The sequence below is a fragment of the Pleurodeles waltl genome, chromosome 1_2, assembly GCF_031143425.1.
Source record: "Pleurodeles waltl isolate 20211129_DDA chromosome 1_2, aPleWal1.hap1.20221129, whole genome shotgun sequence".
Lineage (NCBI taxonomy): Eukaryota > Metazoa > Chordata > Amphibia > Caudata > Salamandridae > Pleurodeles > Pleurodeles waltl.
In genome coordinates this window covers 1086230211-1086244730 of record NC_090437.1, presented here as the reverse complement: position 1 = coordinate 1086244730, position 14520 = coordinate 1086230211, and positions in this window count along the sequence as shown.

Below are 14520 nucleotides of genomic sequence, written 5' to 3'. Positions count from 1 at the left end.
TACAACTGTTTGAACTAACCCTATGCAATGTATGTTTCTCCAGTAGGATAACATTACTGCATTCGAGGATCATGCCTCAAATCTGACAGCTTCCTATTTTTACAGTTTTTTCCTCTAAAAATCAATAATATGTAAAGTACTTACCCAATATCGATGATCAGTGTCATTTTTCTAAAATTGGTCTCAGATTTCTTTTTGAGTGTGTGTCTCTTTTATTGACTTTGTGTGTACAACAAATGTCCTCTGATAAGCCTAAACTGCTCAAATACACTACCTCAAACAGAGCACTTGGGATTATTAAAGAAAGCCCCTGTAAACCAATAAGGGTCATATGGACTTTTTGCACGGTGTGCCTCTAATTTGGCACACTACATAAAAAGCCAGCTTCCTACAGTAATGATTTTCCTGATACCAGAGAGTATTTTTCTAAAGGGAAGTGCATTAGGTAATTACGTCAGAGCTTAGTTATTTCAGAAAGGAGAATTAAGCACCACCTGTAGGCAGGAAATGTGCTTCTTCTCACAACACATACATACCATGCACTGCTGTAGCTAGGTTTCAAAATGGCAATTAGTTTAATCTTTGAAGACATCGCATCAAGGTTGCATTCTTAGAAATGTGAGGAACGAAAAAATTTATTTTCTTCACTTCTGAGCAACATGAGGGTTGACCTGTTTCTATAGCTTTGAATGTACTGGCGACTCAATATAGTGACAATGTGTTTCCGTAGATTTAGTAGGTTTCCGACCAAAACAGGAAACTGTTCAAACAGTTCAGGCAAAGGTATGAAGAAACAGCCTGAATATAAGATGCTTGTCGCACAGAGTATTAAGGGGCACATAGCCCAGTTTACGCCTGACCATACTGTAAGAGGATGAACCAGGTGCAGACTAAGGCCCACTACTTGCATATGTCCTAAATTTAATAGTACATATACAGAGGAAGGTGCACCACACAAGATGAGGTGTGATTTTGCAGGTAATACCCTGTCACATAGGTCTTGTTTCCGAGTGTCTCATAAATAACCACCTGTTGGCACTGCAGTTGTAATTACGAGTGGTGTGATGTTTACCAGCGGCTGTAAGACTGCTCCTTCAGAATTTTCCACTACTAAATTTCAACAGGTCAAACTTCTGAAATGTAACGAGGGGAAATCCTGGTAAACACCATGCCCCATGATGCCCCACGTTTGAGGCTCAACTTGACATAGATACTTTCACCTAATAAATTCCAAGGCCCCGGAGTATCGATTTCTCTTGAGTATGATAAATATTTCTTACTGCTCCAGGGCACTCATAATTAAGATCTAAATGGGTACAGTGAAGGTAGGTTTGTGCACTTGCCCTCAGTGGGGGTTCTTTACTCCTGAATGTCTGATGTGCATGGTGCATCTGTACCACTCTGTCAATGTCTGTGCATAATACCCCTACTGAGGTGTACCGGAGGACCCTCTGTACTCGACAGTATACCCATAGGAAACATATGTTGCTCATTTGCCGTGGGCCTCACAGGGAAGAATGTCTTTTGAATGCATTTTCTGCAAGTGATATGTTTTCTGAACCTTTCAAACACAGCCTGCAAATAGGCCTTATAGACCTCTCATGGACTAAGACTGTCACTGCTGCAATCCAAGACAGAAAGCAAATTGAACTGAAACTACCCCACGACCCACTAAGCACTATTTGAGTGGAAAGCATGTTAAGTAACAATCAATTCTATGCGTTTTCACATGGGTAATTAGTGGAACTCAAACCCCTCTTTCATAATGGTAAAACACATTTAGAAGCACTTCAAAAGCTGCCCTGCCTAGTGCTCAGCTTTCCCCTTTTGTTGATCGCCAGTGCAGCGTATCTTACTGTACTGGTCATCTTGTTGTCAATGCATTGGTTACAATGACATACATACTAGATATTTGCTGATGGCTTCTCACTTCATGATTGGTTGTCTTTACTTGTGTGAGCTTACACCTTCATCACCATCATAATGCGATAGAGGGAGAGGAGGGTGGAGTTACAGCAGGATCCGGAAGTCAGAGGACACACAAAGGTGATGACTGCACGTCTTCCATTTCCCAACAATGGGGTAAGTATTTTCTTTTAAGGTGAGAAATGGTTTATCCATAGACAAAAAGAAACACACAGTAGAGCTGAGTGTCAAGGCTTGTGAACTAGCATAAGTGCTTGATTTCATGTTTGTGACACTTCAATAAATAAAATATTACTTCAGCTAGTCTGTCGTAGGTGGGCCACAGCACTTTTATATTTTGTATATAATTACAGGGATATTCCAGAGGTAGTTTACACCTGTGAATGAGTTATACTTTTCGTTTCAGTTTACTCCTCAACTGTTGAGTAACCTTTCTCCATTATAGTCCCCGTTTTAAAAAAGCGGGATCACATTTCTCTAAAATGTTAGCACCTCAGTTTGCTTATTGATAAGACAGTTAAGGTCATCAGGCCGCTGGTTTTCGACCACTTGAAGCAGTGGGCAAACTCTAATGGCATCTTGTGTCCCTTTCAACATGGTTTCCAAGAAGGCCTGGGTACAGTGGAACAGTGCTTAAACTTGAACTTGATTTCGGTAAATACACAATAGCTAAGTGCTGTCCACCCTACCTGGCCTTTATAGATTTGTCAACAGGCTTTGACTGTGTTAATAGATCAACATGTTTGATGTTGTTGCAGGATTTAAGTATTGGAGTTGTCATTGATTAACTTTCTCCACACACAACATGAGAACCTGGAAACGAATATACGATATAGCATGGAGGAACAGCTGTCAGAAAAATATCATCTTAGCCCATGGTGTATAGCAAGGAAGTATTCTGCCCCCCTTGCTCTTTATCACTTATATCAACAATCTGTGTCCTGCCCTGGTTCAAGCCTCTGGAAACATTCTGAAGATCTCCCAGGTACCAGTTCTGGCGCTGCTTTGCACAGATGATGCAGTTCTTTTGGCACAAGCACCAGGGGCTCTTCGTCTGCTGGTGGAATCTCATATGTTTTATGAGGGCTTTAGTCCTACCTACAAACTATGGGAAATTACACATGAAGGCGTGTGGACCGGGAAAGAAAAAAATATCCAAATTAAAGGTGAAGGGATAAACACTGGGCTGTGTGAATGATTTTTTGGGGGTCGTTTTTAGTCTTTCTGGTTCCTGGCAAATGCAGATTTCCCATTCCCGGCAGAAGTTTAGTAGGGCAGCTGGTGAACTACTCAATCTACCACAGGCAACAGGTAAGGGGGTACTTTCCCTCTTGCTGAACATCTATAACTTTCAGTGTGTACCTGGGGCATTATATGGAGCTGGAACATGGGGGCATCAGGACGTTACCACCTTGCAGATGGAGAAAACTCATATTTGTAGGCTGCTTTTGGGCTGCCCCCACACAAGCTTGCATTTTATTATGCATTCAGAGTTAAATCTGCAGTACATCTCTGACAAAGCCAACACTGAAGCAGGCTTGAAAAGAGATATTATAACCGACTGCCTCAAATTGGACAAGGGTTTCTCTACTTCTTGGTTGGCTTGTTGGGTTATGTATACAGTAACTTAAAAAAACTAAGGGTCTCATTACGGTGATCCTGTGACTGCCATGTTGGCGGTGGTGGTCCGACCGCCAACCATCTGGCAGAGTGGACCGCCGTATTATGAGTATGGAGGCCATAGAAACAGAAGACCACCTGCGGTCCGCCAGCATCACCAATCAGCACAGACCTCCACAGTCACCTGGAAGCACAAACAGGCCTGCAGAGCATACGTTTCCGCCAGAGTCATTAGGAGGTTGCACACCACCAATATGACCGTGGCGGTCCAACCACCAGGGAGAAGCTGGCGGACATGGACAGAATAAAGGGGCACACTTACCTGCAGTCAGCTTCGCGCGTCCAGAGCCGCCATGGAGCCCTTCTCAAACTTCATGCCAGTCCTCATGCTCGCCAAAAGAAAACCAAATGAAAGCCACAGTGGAGGACAGAAACCGTATGTACACACACCTAACTGTATCATTAACCTTAAAAAACAGCTTGTAGCGCCGGCAAACACATCATAGAGGGGACACCACGGGAAGCAGCCACACGTCTCCAACCACACACACTCACTAACAAACAGCAACATGGATAACTACACTCACATTATGCACACTTTGGCCAGCACACTCACACTGCACTGCAACAATACACAAATACACATGGCCACACAGCTCAGGGACACTGAAGTTTGCACAACATAGTCACACACAGCAACAACAAAACATCTACAGCACATATACAAATCACACACTCACATTCAACACTGGCCAGGGACTGTCCACACATACAACACACATATCTATTGATGTTGCATGGAATACATAAAAAAAACACCATGAAACAACCCAGCAATGGACACCGACATCACACCACAATGGAAGCACAATGGCATACACAGTAGACAGAGAGACAAATAGATAAAATAGACAACGTAAACCTTACCAACAATACCTGCACAGTTGGGATGTGACTGGCAGGAGCATACATAGAAAGAGGCTGCATTGGGACACGTCAAGTTAAACAGGCCTCTCAAACAACATGGGTACAGGAAATGGCCTTACATGGATCTCAGGGACACACAATACAAAAACCAATAGTCATGCACAGCTACACAATATGGAAGAGTAAGTCAATAAGGCATATACAACTCCACCACCATGGGACATACCTCTACACAAACTAGCTGCAAGGTACACACACCTAAGTGGACGCATGCACACCCAAATGGTAGGCAACCTAGCACAACTTAACACACTCCATGTCTGCAATAACATAACATAACATAACTCAAGAATACACACATCACATGAATACAATAGCCATATCAGGGGGACAACTCCAATACCATACATGCCCACATTGGACAACAAAAAAAGAAATACTTACCATTCCAAACAGTGCACAATGCCATGAAACCACATTGCAATGACACACTCAGACCACTCAGACCTGTCCTTTAGGGGGGGCAACAACACTGCTCACAAACTCACAGACTGCAGACAACATCACATGGAGCAGTAAACAGACACCAACACACGCAACTGCAGGTACACAACCAAAGTCACTCTGGAACATCAACCTAGGAAAGAAATTGCCAACAAAACCAGTTCTTTGGCTTTAATGCCTACAACAACTATGGCAAAAACAATGTCTGAAGCCAATTGGCCAGTCCAATGAATGTCCAAATCATGGCACAGTGTTGTGCCCCTACTTGACTCCTGACTGCCATGTAACTTCCACACTTGCAGGCACTTCAGGGATTATCCAGGGATAGGGAGGGGAATCCGATTTGGGAAGGGGGGTTTAGGTTGGGGCTTGGGAGGGGGGCTCATTTTTGGGAGAGGTGTGCTTTTTCTTGGGGGGTATGGGTCTTTGCAGGGGAGACAGGAGAGGCCTTGGAGGTGGAAGGGATGGGCTTGGGGATGGATGAGGACCTTTTGGGTGTGGTACAGGGGAGAGTAGAGGGGTAAGGCCTGGGTCACAAAGGAAATGTTTTTGGACACACGGGGTGGTCATCAGAATGCAGTCGGGATTTGGAGGTTGGGGGATTGGTTGTCTGGCATGTAGTTGTGTATGTCTTGGGTGCGTGCTTATGGGAGGTATGCTTGTGTGTGGTGGGCATCTGTTGGTGGGTAAGTGAGGGTGTTTATGTGTCTTGGCGGGGCCTAGGGGGGTAGAGGTAATAGGGTATGCCATGGTGGTTGGGTGTCTGTCGGGGTAGTGACTGTAGGTATGATGGATGTGCTGGATGTAGGTGTGTCAGTAGCTGTGGTGTCTGCAGGTGTGGTGTTTGGGGTGAATGTCTGCGGGTCTGCTAGGGTTGTGTCTGTGGGTAGGATGGTTGTGGTAGCTGTGTCTGTGACTGTTGTGGTGGTGTCTGTAGGTAGGCTTGATGTCATGTGTGTGATGCTGGGGGCGGTGGGGGTGTCAGGGAAAGTTGTTACTGTTGCTGTGTCTGCAGGTGGATCTTTGTGTGCGTGCCGGTGGTGTGTCTTGTGATGTTTGTGTTTGTGTGTGCTACCTTTGTTTGTTGGGGTGGATGCCTGAGGATCTGTTTGTGTGCTTTGTGTAGGTAGGGGAAGGAGAGATATGGACTGGGAAGAGAGAGGTGAGGGGGGACGAAATGTGGGGGTGACTGGATGCCATCAGTGTGGAGGCCAGAACCTGAAAAGATCTCTTTAGGACAGTCATTGCATCATGAATGCCTTCCAGGAATGCATTGGTCTGTTGAAGTTGACCTGCCAATCCCTGGATGGCATTCACAATAGTGGACTGACCCACAGAGATACTTCTCAGGAGCTCAATAGCCTCCTCACTGATGGCGGCAGGGCTAACAGGGGTTGGGGTGGAGGAGCCTGCAGAAAAAGAGATGTCCACCCTCTTGGGTGAGCAGGCATGACCAACTGGGCGGGGAGCAACAGGGAGGGTAGTGATAGAATGGGGGGTTATTGACAATGATGGTACTGAGGGGGTCCCCAATGGATCCGCTACCACTCAGGAGTGGCCACTGGAGGAGGAATCCGATGATGATGATGAAGAATGTTCGGTCTACCCCATGGCACTTCCCTCACCCTCCATGCCACTGAGTCCCTCTGTGTCAGTGGTATCTTGAGCCAAGGTCCTGTGGCCAGATGCTTCCCCACTTGGCTGTGTCCCATCTCCTTTGCTTACCGGTGCTGATGCTGAAAAAATAAAGAGAAATAGGGTCACACTATGTACCTGATAATACTTCAACCACAACTGTGAGCGACAAAGAATACCGTCAAGTCAAGTAGGCCCCAGTAAAAACGTACCCTTAAGTGGCACATACATGTGCCATAACATATGCTTGCATGCCATCTAGATTTACAAAAGTTACCCACAAGAAAATCAGGACGTCAGACTACTACAATTGCATAGACGAAGTCTGGCAAACCATACTACAACTAGGTGACCTCTCCATCCCCAGTGCTGTGCCACATGCAGCAGACTCCAGTTAACTTGTAGCCTACAAAAGTATCCCATTGGAAAGTACACACCCATTTTTCACACATGAGCCTGTGCACACATTCAGTATGCACTTTCATGCTGTACCAACAATTTTGGATGAAGCCAATGACTCCCAGCTGGCTTTGGTACAAAGTGCAATATCCTAGAGTATTTGAAATCAAAATAGCCATGTCATAATGGACACGTCAACAATGTACAGATCTACAAGTTACACCTATTACAATAGAGTCAAGCAGGTACTATCAGTGTCACACGGAGACGCCTTACCTGTGTCAATGAAAGGCATACCATTGACATTAGGTTCAATATGTCAGGGAGTAATGTCTCAAGGATACACACAACAAAGAATCAGTACACCCCAGGATAGCCACCACTAATGTCTGACACCCATGACAATGACAACATCCCGGTGTCAGTTGTACATATCTGTCCCTTGAATGTTGTAGAGACACAGAACTCACAGTTACAAATAGAAGGACTCCAACCTGTTGTCCAATGAGAAGCAACATCACTACCAACATCTTAGACATGCTAAACACGGTAGCTATCTGCGGATGAATGAATTAACCTAAACACATGTGATGTCAACATCAGTTCAAGACACTTCATGATGCATGACAACAGTCAGGGAACAATCCTCAATCACTACACATGTGTAGTAAACTCTTCAACATGCTGCCACATCAAGGGCACAGATAAACACAGATTGGTCCCACAATCTTGGGCCACCTGTCCTATCCCTCATTGCTACAGCAGTTCTCCATGCCAAATGGCATACTATGACGCATGGAGGAATCTGTCAGACAATACACAATGTCAACACAATACTGTCTGTGACCCAGAATGGAATGTACCACCATTTTGTACCGTTCCTCTAACAGTTTTTCTAGCACATGTTTGTCAATGGACATTCCCCACTTACAAAGAGAAAGTGGCTTGCTACATCTGCAAACATTTATCCAGGTAAGCCATGTCACATATATGATGGGCACCAATACAGCACAGACTGCAGTGAGGCATCAGTACCCATCATATACTGAGTATAATTTGCTTTTGGGCGTCAGATGTCTGCATACACATACAGGGAGTGCAGAATTATTAGGCAAATGAGTATTTTGAACACATCATCCTCTTAATGCATGTTGTCTTACTCCAAGCTGTATAGGCTCGAAAGCCTACTACCAATTAAGCATATTAGGTGATGTGCATCTCTGTAATGAGAAGGGGTGTGGTCTAATGACATCAACACCCTATATCAGGTGTGCATAATTATTAGGCAACCTCCTTTCCTTTGGCAAAATGGGTCAAAAGAAGGACTTGACAGGCTCAGAAAAGTCAAAAATAGTGAGATATCTTGCAGAGGGATGCAGCACTCTTAAAATTGCAAAGCTTCTGAAGCGTGATCATCGAACAATCAAGCGTTTCATTCAAAATAGTCAACAGGGTCGCAAGAAGCGTGTGGAAAAACCAAGGCGCAAAATAACTGCCCATGAACTGAGAAAAGTCAAGCGTGCAGCTGCCACGATGCCACTTGCCACCAGTTTGGCCATATTTCAGAGCTGCAACATCACTGGAGTGCCCAAAAGCACAAGGTGCGCAATACTCAGAGACATGGCAAAGGTAAGAAAGGCTGAAAGACGACCACCACTGAACAAGACACACAAGCTGAAACGTCAAGACTGGGCCAAGAAATATCTCAAGACTGATTTTTCTAAGGTTTTATGGACTGATGAAATGAGAGTGAGTCTTGATGGGCCAGATGGATGGGCCCGTGGCTGGATTGGTAAAGGGCAGAGAGCTCCAGTCCGACTCAGACGCCAGCAAGGTGGAGGTGGAGTACTGGTTTGGGCTGGTATCATCAAAGATGAGCTTGTGGGGCCTTTTCGGGTTGAGGATGGAGTCAAGCTCAACTCCCAGTCCTACTGCCAGTTCCTGGAAGACACCGTCTTCAAGCAGTGGTACAGGAAGAAGTCTGCATCCTTCAAGAAAAACATGATTTTCATGCAGGACAATGCTCCATCACACGCGTCCAAGTACTCCACAGCGTGGCTGGCAAGAAAGGGTATAAAAGAAGGAAATCTAATGACATGGCCTCCTTGTTCACCTGATCTGAACCCCATTGAGAACCTGTGGTCCATCATCAAATGTGAGATTTACAAGGAGGGAAAACAGTACACCTCTCTGAACAGTGTCTGGGAGGCTGTGGTTGCTGCTGCACGCAATGTTGATGGTGAACAGATCAAAACACTGACAGAATCCATGGATGGCAGGCTTTTGAGTGTCCTTGCAAAGAAAGGTGGCTATATTGGTCACTGATTTGTTTTTGTTTTGTTTTTGAATGTCAGAAATGTATATTTGTGAATGTTGAGATGTTATATTGGTTTCACTGGTAATAATAAATAATTGAAATGGGTATATATTTGTTTTTGTTAAGTTGCCTAATAATTATGCACAGTAATAGTCACCTGCACACACAGATATCCCCCTAACATAGCTAAAACTAAAAACAAACTAAAAACTACTTCCAAAAATATTCAGCTTTGATATTAATGAGTTTTTTGGGTTCATTGAGAACATGGTTGTTGTTCAATAATAAAATTAATCCTCAAAATACAACTTGCCTAATAATTCTGCACTCCCTGTATGTCCAGATACATGGCAGAGGACAGTGATTCATAATACAATAACCCTTTGTCTGTGACATTCAGCGGAAGTGATTTTTGGCTCAGAAATAACACCCACTACTACAACAAATAGTACATGAATGAGGAGTGGAAAGACATTTTTGGAACCTGCAGAGTAAGTGGTTTGTGAATTCCCCCAAGATTTGTCCTAGGTCCCAGGCTCAGAAGGCAAGGTACAACAGTTAGGTACACATGACATGTCAATACAAACAATCTCCCAAATACTCTGTGACAAATGGCTCATCCCTAATTGTCAGGGGGAGCAGTCAGTACCCCACACAATCACCAGGCAATGGGACAAGCAGGAATCCTCTGTGTACTCACCCCCTTGTGGCTGCTGTTTTGCCCTCAAATGCCCATACAGCTCTGGGTAGGCCACCTCCAGAATGCAGGCTATTGGGGCGGGGGGGCAATGGTCTGATGGGCACCCTGCCCACTTTGGGAGGACAGCCCCAGCTGGGCCTTTGCGATCTTCTGGACCCAGCATCTCAGGTCCTTCCTCCTCTTTCTGCAGTGGGTATTTCTCCGGGTCCACACCTTCTTGGTGATGGCCATTTCTTTGGATGGGCGTTGACCTGCATGGATACACAACCACAAGACAGGAAATGATGTCCCCAGATTACATACAAAAAGGCAGAGTCACAAACATGTTAGTACACATTGCAATGAACAATCTGTTTAGCCCAAAAGGGCCATGTGGGGCACATACCAGTCACTGAGAACATGGACAAGAATATTTCCAAATCTGCAGACTAAACCACCACCCTGCTCAGGCCCTCCACTAACTAGTTTGGCCAACTGACATCTTGTGGGATATGCCCTGGCATTCTGACAGAGATTTCAAAACACAACACATCTCTGTGGCTTCCTAAGCCACAGCAACTGCAGCTCCAGGGCCTTTATTACAAAATTTGTCACACGTGTGCACAATCTAGACGTGTCAGGAGTCAAGTGAGGGATTATTCAGAACATGGCGGTCACGTCCATCACATACGCAGCCGTCACCGCTGGCGGACACAGCCATTGGCTGAAGACTGCCACTTGCAACAATGTTAGCTTATGGCTGTGTCCACCGCGGTTAAACTGCCTACCACCATGACAACTTTCGCCGGCAGATGTGGACGGTTCCTAGTGACAAGTGGAGTAGATCAGGCACCTGCCATTTTAAAAGCATTTTATGTGGTATTTGGCTAATAATAAATGCATCACAACTCTGAATAATGGCCAAAACAACTGGTAAGTGCTGGTCTTGTCCTGTCAAGTATGTCCTTCTACTTTGACAGCATTTTAATGCATTGTCAGGCACATATGGCAAGTTTATTTTGGCCATTGACATGCCCTCCCTGGTCATTTTAAATTCGGGACCTCATGTCACATTCCGAGTAGCATGTTTCCTGGGAAAAATCTTTGCTGTCTAGGGAGGGGAAAGATTAGACATCCTCCTGTCTACTGTCCACTGCCAGACCCTCAGGCCATGGAAGACAGACACATCATCCAGATGTACTGTCTGAATAGGCAAACAATTGTGGATCTTGGTCGTCAGTTGGAGCCAGATCTACTGCATGCCATTTCTTATCCATATAACATACCACCCACTGTACAAGCTATGGCAATGTTGCACTTCCTGACGACAGTGTTCTTCCAAAATACAGTGGCCCTATCTGCTGGGATGTCCCAGCCTATGTTCAGTCTTGTATTGAAAGATATACTCTCAGCAATGTTGAAACACCTGGACAGCTTTATCCGGTTTTCTCAATGTGAGGATTTCACACATGTGAAGGCTGACTTCTATGGTTTGACACATGTACCAGTGAACTGTGGATAGCACTTTCCACGGTGGACATGTGGTGGGAGCTATTGATGGTACACATGTTGCCTTGGTCCCACTGCATGGAAATGAACAAGTGTACTGCAAAAGAAAGAGCTACCATTCTATCAATATTCTCTCAATGTCCAAGTGGTTTGTTTGTGGGATCTCTACATTTCACAAGTCTGTGCCTGTTTCCTGGGTTCAGTCCATGATGCCTTCCTTATGAGGAATAGCACAATCCCCCAGCTGATGTCAAGGCTGTACCTAGAGAGGGTCTGGCTGGTTGGTAAGTCACATATGTCATGTGTGTATCAAATGTGTGCAGCATAAGAAATACTGAGAGGGACTAATTGTTGTACATATGTTCCATTCCATTACAGGGGACGCTGCATTTCCAAACTGTCCTTGGTTGTTGACACCGGTAAGGTACCCAACTACATCAGGGGAAGTCCGCTTCAACAGTTCCCATGGAAGAACACATAGGCCCTCATTATGACATTGGCGGTAAGTCCTGCTTACCTCCATGCCGCCAGCCGCCAACATACCACGACCACAGCGGTATACCGCTACCTATATTATGACTCACACATAGCAATCTGTCACTATACAGACACACACACAAGTCCACCAGCCCAAAGGTCAGTGATAAACTGGCGGTAGCAAAACCCACACCGTTACGCCAACAGAACTACACCCACAGCATTATGACCCACGAATCACCATGGTGGACATTCAACCACGGTAAACCATTGGGGTACATACCGCCGTGCTCAAAATACACACACACATACAAAACAACACCACATTGGACAATTCAAACTACACACACCTGACACTCATACACACACCACACCCACACACCCACACCACTATACACACACACACACACACACACACACACACATTACCCACATCCACTAACAAAAATTGCCACTAGAAAGAGATACTGCAAGAGCACCCACACAACCAGAGCCACAGAACACCATCACCCATACACCATCCTCGCACCTCACAGCACACACCCCAATAAATCACCCCACACACCCTCACACACACCACACACACTACACCTATGGCAGAGGAGGAGCTAAGGGTCATGGTGGAGGAAATTATCCGGGTAGAGCCACAGCTATTCGGATCACAGGTGCAGCAGACATCCATCGCTAGAAAGATAGAGCTATGGCGGAGAATCGTGGACAGGGACAACGCCGTGGGACAGCACCCAAGAACAAGGGATGACATCAGGAAGAGGTGGAACGACCTATGGGGGAAGGTGCGTTCCATGATAGCAAGACACCAGATAGCAGTACAAAGGACTGGAGGTGGACCCCACCCCCTCCTCCACAACTAACAACATGGGAGGAGAAAGTCTTGTCAATTATGAATCCTGAGGGCCTGGCAGGAGTAGCAGGAGCACTGGACTCTGGTAAGTCAAATCTCTATTACTATCCCTACCTGCATGCCATCACATAACCCCACCCCTACCCTCACCCCCTTCACCCCACCACCTCACATACACCCCACCATCACACCCCACCTATCCTAATAACAGGCTCTGCATGCACCACCAATGCATGGACATCACTTGCAGCCCTGCATGAACACCTGTCACTAAAGCATGCACGTTAGAGAGAATCACCTAGCCCACAAAATCACTACTCACACAAGGCAAAGCTGACAGGGTAATCACTACCATACAGGGCAACACACCCATGAATAAGATGTCACATGCAGAAACAATAACACTGCATTTACATGCCCACAGGTCCCACACCCAACGTCCCCAGAGAGGAGGTGCCAGCAACATCCAGTCCCCCCACAGAAGAGGCCCACAGTGATGACAGCAACTCTGCTCGCCTGGATCAGGATGACCAACCTGGCACATCAGGGACCTCTTGACAGTCGGTTACCCAGGCACAGTCTCATACCACCACAGAGCCTCCCCCCTCAGGAAACACCACCACAACACCCACCCAGCAGGCCCATACCTCTGTCCCCAGGACACGTCAATCAGCAGTGTGTCCGCCACTACAGGGACCCCAGGCCACCCCACAAACACAGGATGATCAGGGACCTTGGGTCAGTGGCAGTGGGCACACGGTTCAGGGGACAGTGGCACAGGCCAACAGGGAAGCTGGGAAGACTTCTGTGTGACAGGGAGAGGGCAGGCCCAGGGAACCGACTCTTCATGAGGCACTCACCAACATCCTGGGAGCATTCCACCATTCACAGGAGACGATAGGCCAGATACTGGCCAAGTTGCAGGAGACCCAACGGCTGCAGGAGGGACAATACCTGGGGATCAGGGAGGACCTCAGGGACATCCACACCACCCTGGTCACCATTGCAGGGGTGCTGGCAGACATGGCCAACACCATGAGGGAGGCAGTGGCACACCAACGGGCCCCTGACACTAGCCACACCGATGAACAGCCCTCCACCTCTGCTAGTGGACAGGAGGCCCCGCCACAGGAACAACAGGCCACCAGCACCCCTCCCCCTGCAGAGGGGGAGAACCACTCCCCAAACGGTCCCTGCGATCCAGGCAGAAGCCAGAGAACATTGCCAAGACCCCCGCCAGGAAATAAGACTCTCCTGATTGTCACTCTTGTGTCCCATTCTGTCACCCTGTCCACCTTGAACTGCCATTGCTCCACTTCCTATGCCCCCTTGGACAATGCACCTGTGATACAAATAGACTGGACTCTACCGTGGACTCTCCTCCACCAGCCTATAGCAATACCCTATCCACTTATAAGCACATGAATAAAAATCCTTGTAAAAGTATTGAGTCTGTCAAGTGATTGAACTATGTATTCGTTTCACAATCTGTAGACATTGCAATTCAACTGTACAGTCATGTATACTTAGGTATGACCTGTAGTTTGCTGCAGTCAATACACCAGGAGCCAGAGTGCGGGAACAGATATCTGTGAATAAACATGTCAAAGGGTACAGCAAGTGGCCATAGTATTGGAATCATCAGCCTGCCAGTTAAAATTTACA